The 16856-nt window shown below is 56.6% G+C and overlaps 1 protein-coding gene across 1 annotated transcript in view; it reads left to right on the forward strand.

Moving 5' to 3' along the window:
• B4GALNT4 (beta-1,4-N-acetyl-galactosaminyltransferase 4) overlaps positions 1-16856 on the forward strand; it is a 125511-nt gene that overhangs the window by 48695 nt on the left and 59960 nt on the right. The window lies entirely within an intron of this gene.

The following is a 16856-nucleotide window of genomic DNA, read 5'->3' on the forward strand; positions in this document are numbered from 1 at the left end:
TGCAGGGGCGTGTGTGTGTCAGCAGCTGTGGAGTTAAGGAGCTGGGAACCATCTCCCTGCTGTCTCCTTGGCTTCGCAGATAATTACCCGGCAAGTTAACTTTGTCATCATGAGTTCTCCCTTCTCTCCATTAACCCCTGGCCCCGTCCTCCAGCTTGCTTGCAGCTCGCGGGGGGAGTGGCGCAGCTCCATCCAAGTGCTGGAGGGAGGCCCTGTGTTAAATGGAGCTGGGTTGGAGTGGTGGTGGGGATTTATTATCTTCCTAGGCAGCGTGAACCACTCACCCGCTGACTCCCCTCCAGCTCAGTGGCTTCTCCTTCAACATCCTGCTGGCTTCAAGGACATCCCAGCCCCTGCTGCCCGAGATTGGCAGGGCAGATTAGGGAATCGGGAGCAGGCTGTCTCACACATGTGTGCGCACGCCCATACTTCTGATTCTCCAGCCAGCTTTGCCAATGCACCGTGATCCTCCCTCCAGCTCCCCTCTGCTATCCCAGGGCCCAGCTCCCACCCAGCTCTGCCAAGGCACCATGATCCCGCCTGCAGCCCCTGTTATCCCAGCCCTGGGACTCCCCATGCTGCTGTGTGTTGTGGATCCTGTCCTTTTATAAATTGCGTAGAGAGGAACTGTCCAGGATGAGCCATGCGGGTGTGATTAGGAGCCGTGGGGCGGAAACAAGCAAAAGAAACGTAGGCTTAACACCAGTTTGTCTTAACAGTGAGATCTGTGAGAGTGTGGGACCGTCCCACTGTGGAAATGGAGGGTGTTTCCGAAAGCACAAAGTCCTTCAGCAAGCTGTAGTGTTGCCCACTCTCATGATATTATCATGAGTCTTGTGATATTTGGTGTTTAAAGATCCAGCTCCTGGAGTCAGGGGATTATGTGAGACTCAGACCTTTTTACTTTTCATATTTCTTTAAATGAAGTTTCTAGCCCTCCTGATTGTGGAGAAAAGCTTCACAAGGTGAATGCTCAAGATTACAACCCTAGAAAGCAGATCTACCCCACCCTGTGATTTATTATATTTAAAAAATCTGATTTTTATTATGCCAGTCTCCCGATCTTTGTGGGGGTCTGTCTCCTGCGCTGTGACAGGGCTGCAGACAGACAGAATGGTGTGACTGTTCTGTCCCTGCTGCAGTATGCAGGATGTCGGTTCTCTGCTCCTCCTGGAGCGGGTGGGCTGAGTGGAGGCTTCTCTCTGGAGCATGTGAGGCTCAGACTTGGGGCGAGTTGGGGAGGGTGTCAGGATTTCGCTGATACCTTCTGGTGCTGGTTGTTTCTCCCCCAGACCGCTGCATGTTTTCCGTGGCTATTCAATGGTGTCTGTCCTGTGCTCAGAAGGGGGTGTTAATTTTCAGTTCTAACACGTCGCAGCTGTGTCTATTAGTGTTTGATTTTTTGGCTAATATTGTCCTTGGCTTCCTGTCCAATGTTTGAACTGATTAAGAACAAATATCATGGTAGTGGCACAGAGTAAGCGGCTTTTCCTTCCGGTGGTGGCACTCTGCCCTCTCCCGGAACGGCGTCACCTCTGAGCACCCCTCTCTGGGGGCTCCCTGATTCTGGAGGGACGGGCCTTTAATTTGATCAGTGTCATGGCCTCAGTGTGACTGAAATGCCACAGCAGGTGTGAATTGAGATGCCGAGCTGCACCATTAACCCTGCCCGACTGGCTTTGTAACAGCCGCGCTCTGAGCTGCGGAGGATGCGGGGCAAGGCGGCACGGAGCCAACGCCAGCCCTTTCAGTGAAGCTCTTTGGCCAGTGGATGAGCATCCCCAGACTGTCCATCATTCACCCCACAACCTGGGACCCCGTTCCCATGGGCATGGCTTAAGGGTGCACTCCCCACCCTTGGCCTCCAGCTGAGTGCTTCGCAGGGTGGGGATGCAGGCATCCAAAGGGGTCTGAAGGCACCTTCTGTTCCAGTGAGTGAGGAGCCAGCTCTCTTTTCTACTGATGGACAGGGGCAGCGTGGGTGGGAGGGGCGCATTGCCCTGCAAGAAGCGGGTTCCAGGGGAGGGGACCACACTCCCGGTGGGAGAGGGAATGAGCCAGGAAGGGCTCATTCTGTGTGGGGGAGCCCAGGGATTAGGGTATCAAACTCCATCTCCCCAAGGCCCTTTGCTCTATGCTGCCCACGTCCTCCCTGCATGGGCCAGACCCAGAGACCCTGGCTCAAGCTGGAGAGGGAAGTTTGTGGGGCTTCAGCAAGACACGGGGGTCAGTCTGGTGGTGTCTCCCCACTTCCCTAAGCCTGACCCTGGACAGATGGTGTCCTCTCCTGTGCGGGGTGGAGAAGTGATCCTTCCACATAAGCCCCGTTTCTCCCTGCTTTGAAATTCAGGGCACTCCAGCTCAGATGCTCCCATTGAAGTCAGTGGGAGTTAGGCACCTAAATACCTTTGAGGTTCTCGACTCCCAAGTCCCCACACTTTACAGGCGTGAGAAGGCAGCTGGAATAACCCTGCAGACCAAGACCCACGTTCAAAAGGATTTTACACTCCCACCAAAGGTGGGTTTTTTTCCTCTATCTCTGAATTTTTTTTCTGTGTGCCTCCAACTGGTGAAATGAGATTTTTCCCAGGTAACTTACGAGTTCTGTGTCCCTCACAATCCTGGGAAGTCTGGGCAAATTCTCTGGCCTGAGCTGGACAGGAGGTCAGACTAAATGATCACAACGGTCCCTTCCGGCCTTGGGATCTGTGAATCAGTGGAGCGTGCTGCAGCCCCAGGCGTGGCATGGAAGGGGACGTGGCTGTGTAACCATGGCCAGTGTCCAGCGCCAGGTGCTGATGAGGATGAAGTCCCACCAGGCGCCTGGGGAGCGCTTTGTCTTGGTGCTTATGCAGTTGGCTGGAGGGAAAGCAGCAGGCGTGATTTTGGTTTCTGTTTTGGCCCCCTTCCCCCACCTCCTTTTGTTTTCAAGTAGCAAAATGGGAAAGGGGGGGATGAGGGGAGGGGAGGGAAAGGAACAGTTCCATTAATGAAAGAATTCTGTGGCTCCTTTCTGAAAGCTCCAGGGCACAGAAGTTTTGAATCGGTCCCCAAGAGATCGTTACTGCTCTGGGGCCTGCTCTGGCTGGGCAGGGGTGTGACGCGTGGGGAGGTGGAAGCTCCTGTCGGGGAGAGGGAGAGGGGCTGCTGCTCATAAGAAGGTCCTGCCTCTGCGGAAGGGTTCTAGGGGAGAGGGAGGCGGGAAGATGCTGCTCTTTCAGAGGGATGTCGGGGGAGAGAAAGGGATGGGCGAGGAAACAGAACTGGGAGTTCCAGAACTCGGTCCCTCCCCCCTTGGCTGCCTGAAAAGCACTCGTGCAATGTAGCGAGAGCCCCCAAGGAGAGTGAGCCGTGGGTGGGCGGGGGGGACCAGTCATCCAACCGCGTGACACGGCCAGTGGGGTCCACGAGGGTGGCCGAGGGGAAGGCCAGGGGGTCTGCAACTATGGCGGCGGTGCTTAGCCATTGGTGAGGCCCAGCCAAGACAGACAGGGCAGGTTGCATGGCCATGAGTGGGCAGTGGGCTCCCACATGAAGGAGGCCAGTGTGCCCGGCTCTTGGCTGGGAACCAGGCCCCCAGTGGGGTTGGCAGAGGTGAAAAGCAGAGGGGGCAGCTGGTCAGCAGCAGCCATGGGGGTGTCCTGTTCTGTTTGGGGTTTGATCTCACGCCCCGCTGCATGGCTCCCGGGCACTTCTGCAGGGGTGCATCGTTTCCTTACGTGAGTTATCCCCCACTGTATGCCCATGTTTCAGAAGCCTTTGAGGAGCACGGGGTGCTGCCATGCACTCTGCTGTGGGGAGATCAGGGGCTATCGGTCGGGGTGAGGTCTGGTTCACCCCCACCACTGCCCTGCCTGGGAGGCAGGCAGGTAGGCTGCACAGCTCTATGAGCCATAGTTAACGTTTCTAATGGTGGCTGAGCTGGAAAATCCAGCTGGGGCCCTGGGTCAGAGACAGGTTTGTTTCTCCCTCAGGCGCTCCCTGCCTGCTTCATTACATTAGTGGCGGTGCCTAACCTGGGGAAAGGAGCCGCTGGAGCCGCCAGTCGCTCGGACACGGCGGCAGGGCTGCCGCGTGCCCGGGAGTCCCGGGGAGCTGCACAGGCAAGACAGTGACTGCCATGGAGCAGCAGGCCCGCCCGGCCTCAGGGGAACTGGCTCTGTCCTTGAGACTCAAGCAGCCCTGCTGAGAGAGAGCGAATGCTCTCTCCTCTGCTGGGCTAAACGCAGGGGAGAAAGTAAGGTGTTACGGGCCGGTACGGCATACCGGTAACAAGCGGCTGCCAGTACCGGCCCCTTCCGCCTTACTTTAAAGTCGCTGCCGCTTTTGCACACACACCCCCGTCGGCGGCTCTGCCGGGTCCCTGGTGGCAGGGCTGCCACCGGGGGAGCACACAAAGGGCAATGACGTTAAAGCGCTGCCGTGGCAAAGGACCCTGCTTAAAGCACTTCCCTGGCAGCGCTTTATTGTCGCTGCCCTGAGGGGTGGGGGCAAAAGGAGCAGCTGCCCCGGGGCCGGCGATTTAAAAGGGCCCGGGGCTCCAGCCGCTGCTGACCCCTTCCCCACCCGCCCCCAGCCCTGCTCCTTCCACCCGAGGCCCCGCCCCTTCTGGCAGGGTGGAGTAGGAGGGGGGCACGTGTAGCCAGCCCCTGTACCAGTAAGTTTTCAATTTTACTTTCACCCCTGGCTAAATGGTAGCCTGGCACAGAAAAAGCCCACCCAGGAAAGCACAGCTCCAATGCCCTCTCCGTGTCGGAGGCAGGGTGGTGTCACCAGGACCCGGGAGGCAAGAACTCCTGAGTTCTAATTCCCCCTCTGGCACTGATTCTCCTCCGGACCTTGGGCAAGTCACTCAGCCTCTGTGTCTCATTTCCCCTGCCTGAAACCAGGGATGATGGATGTTAACAGGACAGGAAAACAGCTCTGTGTGTGTGAGATCCAGGAGAGAGCTCAGGAGCTAGCCTAACTTGGCCTCTTTGCCCCACCCTGGGTTTGCTTGGAGGAGAGCAGCTAGCTGCCTTGGAAGTAACTGCAGGCTAGAGCTGCATGTGCCAAGAGGCGCTGGCATGCCGTTGCATGAGTGGGACCCTGGTCCTGTGCGTGCAGAGAGCACTTGATCTCTCTCCAGCGAGGTATCTGCATTCACAGACTGTCCCAGGTGTGTCCTGGGCAGATGAGCCCTTGTCCCTTGCTGTGTTCAGCTAAGGGAATTACACTTAGGAATCAGAGTAACAGCCGTGTTAGTCTGTATTCGCAAAAAGAAAAGGAGTACTTGTGACACCTTAGAGACTAACCAGTTTATTTGAGCATAAGCTTTCATGAGCTACAGCTCACTTCATCGGATGCATACTGTGGAAAGTGTAGAAGATCTTTTTATACACACAAAGCATGAAAAAATACCTCCCCCACCCCACTCTCCTGCTGGTAATAGCTTATCTAAAGTGATCACTCTCCTTACAATGTGTATGATAATCAAGTTGGGCCATTTCCAGCACAAATCCAGGTTTTCTCTCCCCCCCCCCCTCGCCCCCCACACAAACCCACTCTCATGTTGGTAATAGCTTATCTAAAGTAACCTATTTCCCCTTGTTTTTTCCTACCCCGCCCCCGCCCCCCACATTCTTGTTAAACCCTGGATTTGTGCTGGAAATGGCCCACCTTGATTATCATACACATTGTAAAGAGAGTGGTCACTTTAGATAAGCTATTATCAACAGGAGAGTGGGTTTGTGTGTGTGGGGTGGGGGGTGGGGCGGGGGGGAGCGAAAACCTGGATTTGTGCTGGAAATGGCCCAACTTGATTATCATACACATTGTAAGGAGAGGTTTCAGAGTAACAGCCGTGTTAGTCTGTATTCGCAAAAAGAAAAGGAGTAGTTGTGGCACCTTAGAGACTAACCAATTTATTTGAGCATAAGCTTTCGTGAGCTACAGCTCACTTCATCGGATGTATCCAATGAAGTGAGCTGTAGCTCACGAAAGCTTATGCTCAAATAAATTGGTTAGTCTCTAAGGTGCCACAAGTACTCCTACCCTTAGGAATGTCACATGCCCTGTTAAACTTCCTGAACAGGACTCACGGGCTTTAGGCGCCATTATTAATTAATAAAACTGACACTGAGAGAAACCAGACTGCCCCAGGGCTGGGAGCTGAGCAGTGACCTAATGGCTCGCAGGCCGTCTGGGCAGCGGAGAGCCCGTGGCTTTGGCACTGACCCACCGTGATTGTTCCCACTGCCTCTGGAACTGGGCTTAGTGCAAACTGGCCTTCCGCGGGCTATCCCCATCCCCAGGGACTGCAAGAGCATCCTCCGCTCCGGGGACCCTTTAGCTGAGCACTGAGCCAGCAGCACCCCTGACCCGTGGCTAATTACTCTCTGGACGGAAGTCAGGGGTGCAGAGGAACGTCAGTGCCGCGTGGGGAGCGGAGCGTGGGCATTACGGCGCCGATGAAAGGAAGGAGGGGACTCTGGGACTGCCTGGCTAACGGCTCCAGTTGAGAAGGCTCATTGTGCTCTCTGGGCTTTCCTCTGAAGGGCAGCTAGTGCCAGACAGCTCTGAATGGCTGCCTGTGCGCTGTGCCCCTCGCACCTCCCCCCTGGCTCTGTGGGTCCATTGATCGTCCCTCGCCCGCCCCGCCGAGTGAAAGGACGCGCGGCCTCGATGTAAAAGGAAGGGGGAGCGGCTGGGTGGCGAGCTGGAGGGGAGTGGGGAGAGGTGCCAAGCAAGAGAAAAGGAATGGGATTGTCAGGGCTGGCTAATGACAGCGAGCAGGATAAGGGGACTTTAGAAGTTAATTTCCTGTTCCTGAGATGTGGTGTGGATGATATTTCTGCTTCCATCTCCTAGGAGACACAAGGGGCTGCGCTGCCTCTGGAATACTAATGGGAGCAGGGCCGTGCACTGGGGAGCTGGGCGGGGGAGGCAGGGGCTGCTGAGAACAGCAGGGAAGCTTTGGAATGAGCCGGGGGGGGGGGGCTTGGTGCCTCTGAGGGGCCAGCAAACACCAGCATGGGGCAGCATCTGTCCCTTCACCCCCAACCAGCCCCTCCGAGCACCTGCCTCCTGACTTTGGCTGTGCCAGCAACAAAGCCCAACGATCTCAGTATGGCTGCCAAGCATGGTCTGTCCTCTCTTGATTTCCTTATTGGTAGCCGGTGGCAGCTGGGAGCTGCCGGGATCTGATGTTTGGGGAGGGGTCACATTTCAAGTGCGTTGACGTGCCATGAAAACACCGTATCCTAGATTGCTATGGCTGCATGTGGTACCTGGGTGCTCACCGAGGCTCTGGTTGAGCCATTCATGATCTCAGGGGGAGAGGCCATGTGCCTCCTCCCCTGCCATTGGGAAGGGCCTGGGGTTTTCAGTTATGTTCACATGAAGCCGCCTCCCTTGAGGCTGGGGGGTCGGGTTGCGGCATGGAGTTCTGTTTGGGGAGATGGTCCAATGGGGCTAGTACACTCTGAGGCAGAGATCCAGAGCAGGCCCGGGCTCCCTCAGCATCTCCTCGGGGTGGTATCTTGGTGGGAAGAGATGGGAAGAGAAGCTGACATGGGGGATCTCTCTCCCACCCTCCTTCCCTGCCAAGGAACGATCGCCAAGGACACCAGCACATCTCCCCCGCCGCAACAGAATCACAGCACTGGCTGCAGCTGTGTTTGCTAGGGGAGAAGAAAGAGAATCTCTTTTCAAACAGACTTGGGAGGCTCCTACTGGGGCAGGCAGTGGCAGGGGGAGAGGTGGGGGGAGCTTTCTACGAGGGGGAATGTGTGTTGCATCAGGCTTGCAAAAGACAAGCACACAGCAACCGTATGGGAAGAGGGAAGCGAATTGCGCCAAGGGGTTGGCATCACCACTGGGAGGCTGTGTGGGCCCTGGCGGTCTGAATTCAAGCTGGGAGCCAGCAAGTGGCGAAGTCTAATCCCAACATTGAGCCTGCCTTGCTGTGTGGCTGGGACCCATCACTTCACCCTTCCTGGGAGGTGGGGGAGGCTGCCTTCCTCCCAAGGATCCACTGGCGTTTGTACAATGCTTTGAAGCTGGCAAGTGCCAACAGGCTGGTGCTCAGTATTACTGTCTGGGACTCTTCTGATCCCACTGTGTGAGTGGTGCAGTGCACACATTAGACAGCAGGGGGCCTCGCCCAGGACAGGCTGCCTTCTAGCTCCTTCTTGTGACTGCCGAGCAGGCTAGGAAACGAGGACTGGCCAGGGTGTGGTGTTGGTCATACAGGGTACGTCTACACTGCAACAAAGCACAAAACAACAACAGAGCACCAAGCAACATGGATGCATCCCTGCTCTGGTCATTGGCATTTAACTGACTGTCTTTGCACATCAACGCCCCCGTCAGGACCACCCATGCAATGCCGGGAGCGTCCGTGTGGTCTGATCGTCAACTTGTGAGATGTAAAATGACACTGAGCTTCCAATTAAAACAGTGCTGGTATCCTCAATCTCCAGTAGCCAAGCTTGAGCGTGCAGGGCTTGTTAAAAAAGTTGATGAAGTTCTTGACGCACTTTTTCAGTCAGATACAATAAACACTGACTCTGCCTGGTCGTCTTTTAAGGAAATAGTGTTCAGTGTGTCTAAAGACGTCCTCGGCTTTGTGAAGAGGATCTAATCAGAACTGATCGGATGAGATAAAGCAACTGCTGACCTCCACGCCTCCTCTTCGCACATTGTTAGATAAACAATAAAAACTCATCTCTTAAAAAGATGGCTTATTACCATACGGAGTGCAGTGTGTGAGCTAAGCTTCGCCATGGGAAGGGGAGCTGGTGGAAAATGCTTCCATAAGCAGCAGACCAAAAAGTCTCCAATCAGGTTTTTGCTGAGCTGAAGACTGCGTATGGCCCACTATCTAGCGGTACCAGCCCTGTCTAGAGTGCAGATGCATCGCTGCAACTGACCAGTCGTGGGCAAATTCTGAAAAGATGGGCTGAGCACTTCAACAAGGTTTAAAAGTGGTCACTGGCCACCACCTCAGCATCAGCGCCCGGTGATCTGGAGCAACTTCTAATTCCAGGCCAACTCTCAATCCTGCCGAACATCTCTGAAATATGGACAGCTGTCAAGCAAATGCCAAACGGCAAAGCAACAAGTCCAGAGGGTGTTCCTGGGGAGATCTTCAAATGTGGGGGCCACAAGCTAATCAGGGACTTCACTGGCCTCTACTTAAGGTTTGGGGCCTGGAGGCTATGCCCCAGGAACAAACACTGTTCACTTGGACAAAAGGAAAGGCAATCATGCTTCTTGCAGTAGCCATCATGGCCTCTCACTCCTTGCCAAAGCAGGAAAGATACTCGCCGTAGTCATGTTAATTGATCAACTCATGGAGAAGATGCTGCCTAAAAGCCAGTGTGGCTTCTGTGCTGGGTGCGGTACTTCAGGCATGATCTTCACACTCCTCCAAATTCAGGGGAAATGTCATGAGCAGAATCAAGAGCTGTATGTTGTTTTTGTCGCTCTTACTAAGGCCTTTGATTGTGTAACTCGAGATAGCCTGTGGACTGTCCTCCAAGTTCGGTTGCCCCGGTGAGTTTGTCAACATTATTAAATCTGTCCATGCAGGTTCTTGTCCTTCACCCAGTCTGCTTCTCAGCTCCCTTTGTTGTCACCAATGGAGGAAAACAAGGCTGTGTTCTTGCATGGACATTATTTAGTATTGTGTTTGCAGCTGTTCTGATACATGCATTCAGAGACATTGATTGTGGCATTTATATGCAGTACCGTATGAGTGGAGGTGACTTGAATCTGCATTGCCTGCGTGTGAAGACAAAGGTTATGAAGATAATTATTCAGGAATTACTGCTTGCTGCTGATTGTGCTGTACTGGCCAATGACCTCAGGGACATTTTTGCTTCTTGACTGCTTTGTGCATGCAGCAAACTGTTCAGCCTGCAGAAGACAGAAGCCATGGTCCGGCCTTGACCTGGAAGTACTGCAACTCCTCCAGTTGTGTCCATCGACGAGCTGCCACTCGAGGTAATTGACCAGTTGTGCTGCCGAGGCAGTGTCGTTTCATAAAATGCAGGGATTGCTGGCAACATTATGAAGCTCACTGGGGCAGCCATCGGTGCCTTTGGAATACATCTGGGTTGTCTCTGGAAGGAACATTGTGTCAGACTGCAAAAAAATAGATGTTTACCACACCGTGGTTGTCACCGCACTCCTCTCCGGCTGCGATGCTATCAACGTCACGCGGAATGCTTGGCCCAGTTCCACCTATGATGTCTGCGGCGGATAATGGGAATTGAATGGCAAGTTTTGGTTCCAAACACCGAGGTTCTTGAGTGCTGTCACATCGCCGGCATAGAAGCTTTTATGGCGAGCGCCCAGCTGAGACGTGCGCTCCTGTGGGTTGTATGTGTGATGGCAGAATGCCGAAGGCCATCTTTTATGGAGCATCGCAGAATAGAACAAGAAACCGTTACAAAGACACTTTCAAGGCCAACCTCCAGCCTTACAGCATTGGCTTCAACACCTGGGAGCCCTCAGCCACGCCGAGACCCGATGGCAGCCACTCTGAAACTTGGACTGAAAGGCTTCAAGAACTGGTGCGCTGCTGCAGTCAAGGAAAGATGTGCGAGGTGCCTATTCGCTGACCATTGTTTTTGTCTGTGGCACTTGCAGACTGGGGCTGCAGGTCCGAAATTGGTCTTCGGTCTCATCTCAGGACCTGCAATAAGTGACTGTCGCTCATCCGTCGAACTCGACAGGAGACTCCACCGTCACGCGGCAGCAAGTCTCAGAGCCCGGGTCAGCTGACTCGGGCTTGCGGGGCTGGTGCTACGGAGCTAAAAATAGCAATGTGGGCGTCCCTGCTTGGGCTCGGAGACCCTTCCCCCGGTGGGATTTCAGAGCCCAGGCTCCAGCCCGAGCCCCATATCTACACTGCTGTTTTTAGCCCTGTAGCACGAGTCAGTTGACCCAGGCTCTGAGACTCGGCACCACAAGTCTTTGCAGGGTAGGTATGCCCGCGGGGGGCCCGGCATAGATGTGGGGAAGCCAGGCTTGTTCTGCTCCATGCTGTACAATGCAGAAGGAGATCCTGCCACCCAGACTCTCTCTCACCCACAAAACTGATGCTCGGGTAACCCTGGAGGTGGAATGCTGGAGCAGCGCCCACACCCTGCTCTGGGCACCTCAGCTCGTGTCGCAGCAAGGCTGCGCTTGTGTGTGTGTGTGTGTGTGTGTGTCTCTCTCTCAGGAGTGCAGGGGTGGGGGCTAGGAACCTACAGCAGCCAAGGAGTCCCTGCCCATCCATCCCCCCTGTCACTCCTCTCCCGGAGCAGAGCAGGCCTGCCAGGATACGGGCCTGCCTGAACCTCTGCCCGGCCCTTGAACTGGACCCCCAGCGAGGGTCAGCCCCATTCAGCTGCGCTCCTCCAACCTTTGCCAGGCACGATCCTCGAGGGCATCCTCCCCAGTGCTAAAGGCTCTGCAAGGCCTAGCTACGCCGAATGTGACACCGGTTGGGCTTGATCCCTCGTTCCCGGGTGCCCAGTGTCACCCTTTGCTCCAGGGCAAGTGGCGGCATTCTGCTCGCTGGGGCAGCTGAGGGGCTGAGAGAGGTGCAGGAGAGCGGGGAACGGGGCCCTGATGGGCGCTGGGTTGGCACTTGTATTAATAACTTAAAAGAAGGGCTAGAGGGTCCAGCGCCCTCCGCAGGGGCAAGGGGTGTGGAAAGCAGTGAGGTCTAGCTGCAGCCGGTAGAGCCTGCCAGTGTGACTCTGAGGGTGGCCGGGGAGCTGAACCTCTGAGCGAGAAAGTGACGTGTGGGAGCATGGTGCCTCCTGCTTGTTTCCCATGACCTGCCTCTCTCTCTCTCTCTCTCTCTAGTTTATGGCCATTTAGTTCTCTCCCCGTCAGGTGCATTCATGGAGCAGAGCATCGAACTCAGCTTTATGCTGGCGATCACGGGTTCTAAGCACCCGCCTCATATGGTTCCTCTACACAAAAACACCCAGGCAGCTCCACAATTGGCTCTGCCCACTCTGCTATGTGAAAACAAACTCCTCACTCCCCTGCCTTCTGCCCGGTGTGATCCCTCACTTCCCCCTCCTAGCAACCCTGGTTGGGTTCCAGATCTTCCCGTTCATTGGAAAGGCTCGGAGGTGTCAGTTACACAGGTCTGAGGGGTAGAGGGTGCATTAGTGAACAGCTAATCCATTTTCAAAATCCCTGCCATGTTATTCTTGGGAAGCCGATTATTTTAATGCTGTAAGTAGAGACTTGTATAAACCTCCCTTTGCTCAGCAGAGCAGAAGGATCAGTATAAAAAAAAACTCTGGAGGGAAATTTTTACCTTGGAAATCATTATTGTGCCACGCTGCCAGGGAGCAGGTTGAGAGCTCTGCTGTCAGGGATGCCTTGGGAACTGGACACCTGGCTCTGGGCTCCTTTGAGAGCCTGCTTCGAAGCTCTCCACTCCAACCAGCGTCCAAGGTTGTTTTGCCACTCAAGCGGAACCAGTGGCAGAGTTGGGCCTGGAACCCCAGAGTCCTGCCCGTGGTCTGACCGCTAGACACACATCCGGACAGGGGACCTCCCCATCTAGTGGGATGGAGCTCCAGGCCCACCTGGGCTGGTGAGAGGAGACACGGGGGGCAGCTTGTGCTTTCCTGTGTGAAGCCTGAGCCTTGACGCTTCAGAGAGAGTTTGGGGGCTTGTCTGGTTTTTGGGTGTGAATGGGGCCTGGGTAGCAGCCCCCCATGGATCCCCAGCTCAGAGAGAGTCTCTGCTGTTCTCCCAGCACCTCCGAGGCTGGGGTTGGGACCAGGATTGATGCCCGGAGCGGGCAGCCCTTTCCAGGCCACTTAGCCTGAGTGAGAGCTGTGTTTGCAGAGTCCTCCTCCCAGGAGCAATTGATTGAGTCCTTCCCTCCTTCAAGTGTGGTAAATGTGAGCTTGAATGATGGGGGCTCTCCGGCAAAAAGACTCGGCTCCTGCAGGACAGCTCTCTCCTGCCAATATGCAATTACAGAGCCGGGCCGGCTGCTGTGGCCAAGCCTCCCCCAGCAGGCTGAGAAACGCTCTCCAGACCCTGGCTGGGGTGACTGCCCCCCCTCCTCAGTGCTACTCATGTTGCCTAGCGAGTGCTGCCCAGAGAGCCCCACAGACCAGGGAGGGGCCTGAGCCCCGTCTGCATCAGATCCAAACGTCCCCATAGGATCCAGGGTTCTGGTTCAGTCCCATCGCTATTGCAGATCTGGGACCCATGGAGACCACAGGCCCTGCCCAGCCATGCTCAGCCTCCTGCAGCAGATCGCTTGGTGTCCCAGTGGAGCATGGCATACTGGGAAAGCAAGCGTTGCCTCCACGGGCTGCTCCTGTTGGGGTTAAGGGTCAGGGCGGGTGCCCAAGGTGTGGCCCTGGATGGAGTTTGGGGCCCTGTCTTGACGCTGGGCATGGGAGCCATTTTAGGAGGCCCCCTCTGGATGGGAAGGAAGCGGATCAGAAAGGACCGGAGCCCCGTGGGATCCCACAGGCCCAGTCCCCTCTAGTCCCCAGCTGGTTTCCTCTTTGTTTGGCTCGTTACTGAAGGGGGAGGGGGCGTTTCGAGCCCCGGGCTGCACCTGCCGCTCCGTAGATTCCGATGTGCTTAGCGCGGGGGCTGCCATGGCGGCTTTGATGTACCGCCCCTGCTGCTCCCCTCTCCCTGGAAGCCTGCCGCAGGCGGGGTCGTCCGAAACCCGAAATGGATGCTCTTGCTGCAGCTGAGTTGGCCGCCTGCCTCCCCAAGGGCCAGAGAAGCCTGCCCTGGGAAGGGGCCCCTGGGCCGCACCCCTCTCGGGTTCAGGATGCGACGCAAGGGACAGAGAGAGCAACCTGCTGGGGCCTTCCCCTCTCACCATCCCCGGGGTGGGGTGAACTTCCTAGCACGGGGCACTGAGAAGGGGGTTAGGGGCAGGGCTGGGATTGTCCCACTCGACCTCAGCGACGAGAGCCCGTGTGCGGGGGCAGCCGCGGCAGTCGCCCATGCAGGGTGTTTCCTGCCCCCAGGGGACAGGAGTGTTGGTCGAGGGCTCTGAGAGCTCCCAAGCCCTGCACTCCTGCCACCCCCAGGGCTGTCGGGGATCTGGCTGTGGGCGTGGGGGGTGATGGATGCTGCGAACCCAGGGGCCGTCGGGGCTGGGGAATCCACTGTGTGCCTTGCTGGGGACAGCTGGGGGAGAAACAGGAGTGTTAGAAGAAGTGCTCCCCCCTCTGTGCTGCAGTGCTGTGGGGCAGGCAGCGGCTGGCCAGCCGGGTGCACGGGGGCCCCGCTGCCCCATCTCTGGGGCTGGATGCTCAGCCATGGAGCCAGGAGCCTGCAGCTCATCCCTGCTCTTACGTCAGGGCTGCAGGCTGGGCTACCTTAGGTGTAATTAAAGCTGACACTGATGAGCCGCTGCAAGCCGCTCGGCACAGATGTGGTGAAGGAGCCCTGGCCAAAGAGCAGTGCCCTCTGCTCCCCTGCCTCCTCCCCTCAGCGCCAGGGCCAGCCCCTCTGTCTGCACGGCACGTGCCTCCCGGGACCAGGGCAACCCCTTCCCCTGCAGCCCCTCTCCAGGCGAGTGCTCAGCCCCCAGAGACACATGCTCTCTGCCCCACACTGCCTGGGCTCTGGGGAGGCCCCCTCTCTCCATCAGCTGCCCTAGCCCTGCCCTGGCTGCATGCTCCGTGCCATCACCTGGCCCTGATACTCCCCCAGCAGTGTCTGCTGTGAGGCAGGATGTCCCAGGTGCCGGGGGCTCCCCCTCCAAGGCTGTGGCAGGGCCAGCAGGTGACAGCAGCTGCTCTGGGCGGGGCATTGAAAGCTATTCAGTGGGGCCTGGGTATTGCCACTTGTCCCAGATTCTGCTTCTCTTGGTGCCCCCCATGTACCCAGCCCAAAGGCTGAGAGAGCCCAAGGCAGCTGGGTTAAGCTGGTGGCCCAAGCACGGCTGGTGGTCTGAGGAGGCATTTGTGGTGGCCACTGAGCTCAGACCTCATCTGCAGAGAGCAGCCGGGACGCAGCAGCTGCGCACCAAAAATAATCTCAGAACTTGGCAAAAGTTCCCAGGGCCCCAAGACCACGTCCTGGCCTGGCCCAGCCTGACGTGTGTCCTGGTCCCATTTAACTTAATTGGCAGCTTGCGTTCAGGAGAGGCCACCACTGAAATAGCAGGGGAGCCTGGGGGCACTTTGGGGGCCACTGGCAAAGCTGTGTGGTGGGGAGGGAGCAGGCTACAGCTGGGGTGCATGGGCAGAGCTGGGTGGGGCCCAGGGCTGGGATAGCTGATGGTGGGGGCACTGCAGGTCAGCACTGGGGTTCATGGGCAGAGCTGGGTGGGGCCCGGGGCTGGGATAGCTGATGGTGGGGGCACTGCAGGTCAGCACTGGGGTTCATGGGCAGAGCTGGGTGAGGCCCGGGGCTGGGATACCAGGGGGCTGCAGGTCAGCACTGGGGTTCATGGGCAGAGCTGGGTGGGGCCCGGGGCTGGGATACCAGGGGGCTGCATGTCAGCACTGGGGTTCATGGGCAGAGCTGAGTTGAGCACCCAGGTGAAGCTGCAGGTCATGGATGAAGCAGCCCTGAGCGTGTCCTAGCACTTCCCTCAGCTGCCTCTGGTTCTAGCTAGTGCCCCCTCATGGGCTCCCTCTGGGCACCCAGGTACATGTCATTTGATTTTATCAGCCAGTCACACAGGGGAGCTGGGGTGGATGGGTGCTGGGGGGCATCTCTGGTGCCGGTGCATCTTGCCGAGCGGGCGGGGGAGAGTGTCTCGGGAGGCTGCTGGTGGATGGTGAAGGGGCACCACGGGCTGTGGCAATAGATCCTGGTGCAGGGTCCCACTGTGCAGCGTTCTTACTGATGCCCCTGGGTGCTCAGAGAGGGCGTGAGCTGCGTAACTCTCCTGCGTGCGGTTCTGGTCTCCTCAGCTCCAAAGAGCTATACTGGAATTGTTCAAGGTACAGAGAAGGGCAACAGAAATGTTGAGGGGTCTGGAACAGCTTCCCCGTGAGGAGAGATCCACAGCTAAGGTAGATCCGATCAGTTGGTGTAGAGTTGGGAGTATGTTTTCCATTACTTCACATTGCTCAACACTGAATTTCATCTGCCATGTTGTTGCCCAGTCACCCAGTTTAGTGAGATTCCTTTGTAACTCTCTGCAGTCTGCTTTGGACTTCACTATCTTGAGTAATTTGTATCATCTGCACATTTTGCCACCTCGTTGCTTACCCCCTTTTCCAGATCATTCGGTGTCCTGGTCCCAGGACAGACCCCTGGGGGACACCACTATTTACCTCTCTCCATTCTGAAAACTGACCATCGATTCCTACCCTTTGTTTCCTATCTTTTAACCGGTTACTGATCCATGAAAGGACCTTCCCTCTTATCCTAAGGACTCTCCAGTTCCTTCAGACCCCCACTCCTAACTGGCAGCCTTGGATTCTCTTAGCCGTTTGACAATCACCTATGCCAGGCCCTACCCCCTGGGGGTACAAGGAGCAGAGCACCACGGGGGGTGAAATGGGATTTAGCTGTTTCTATTGCGGGAGCCCCTAGGAGTGCCCCAGGCCTAGGCCAGAACCCTGTTGTGCAAGGCGCTGTACAGACCCACAATAGAAGGATGGTCCCTGCCCTATTAGACTCTGGTTTGGGAGAGTGTCCCATCCGGCATCCTGGTGCCTGCCAGATACACACCGCCGCATGTCTTCCTCTCCCCACGGGTCCCCGTCAGTGACTGGGTTTCCTGGTCAGGGCTGAGCCAGGGTGTAGCTCTGTTGCCACTAGAGGTTTAGGCTCTGCTTTTCAAACTTGGGTGCCTAAAGTTAACCCTCCCATGGGCCCCTGCGGCCAGCGGGACCCCCGGGTACTAGTGCCTC

Source organism: Eretmochelys imbricata, chromosome 6 (assembly GCF_965152235.1).
Source record: "Eretmochelys imbricata isolate rEreImb1 chromosome 6, rEreImb1.hap1, whole genome shotgun sequence".
NCBI classification, from domain to species: Eukaryota; Metazoa; Chordata; order Testudines; family Cheloniidae; genus Eretmochelys; species Eretmochelys imbricata.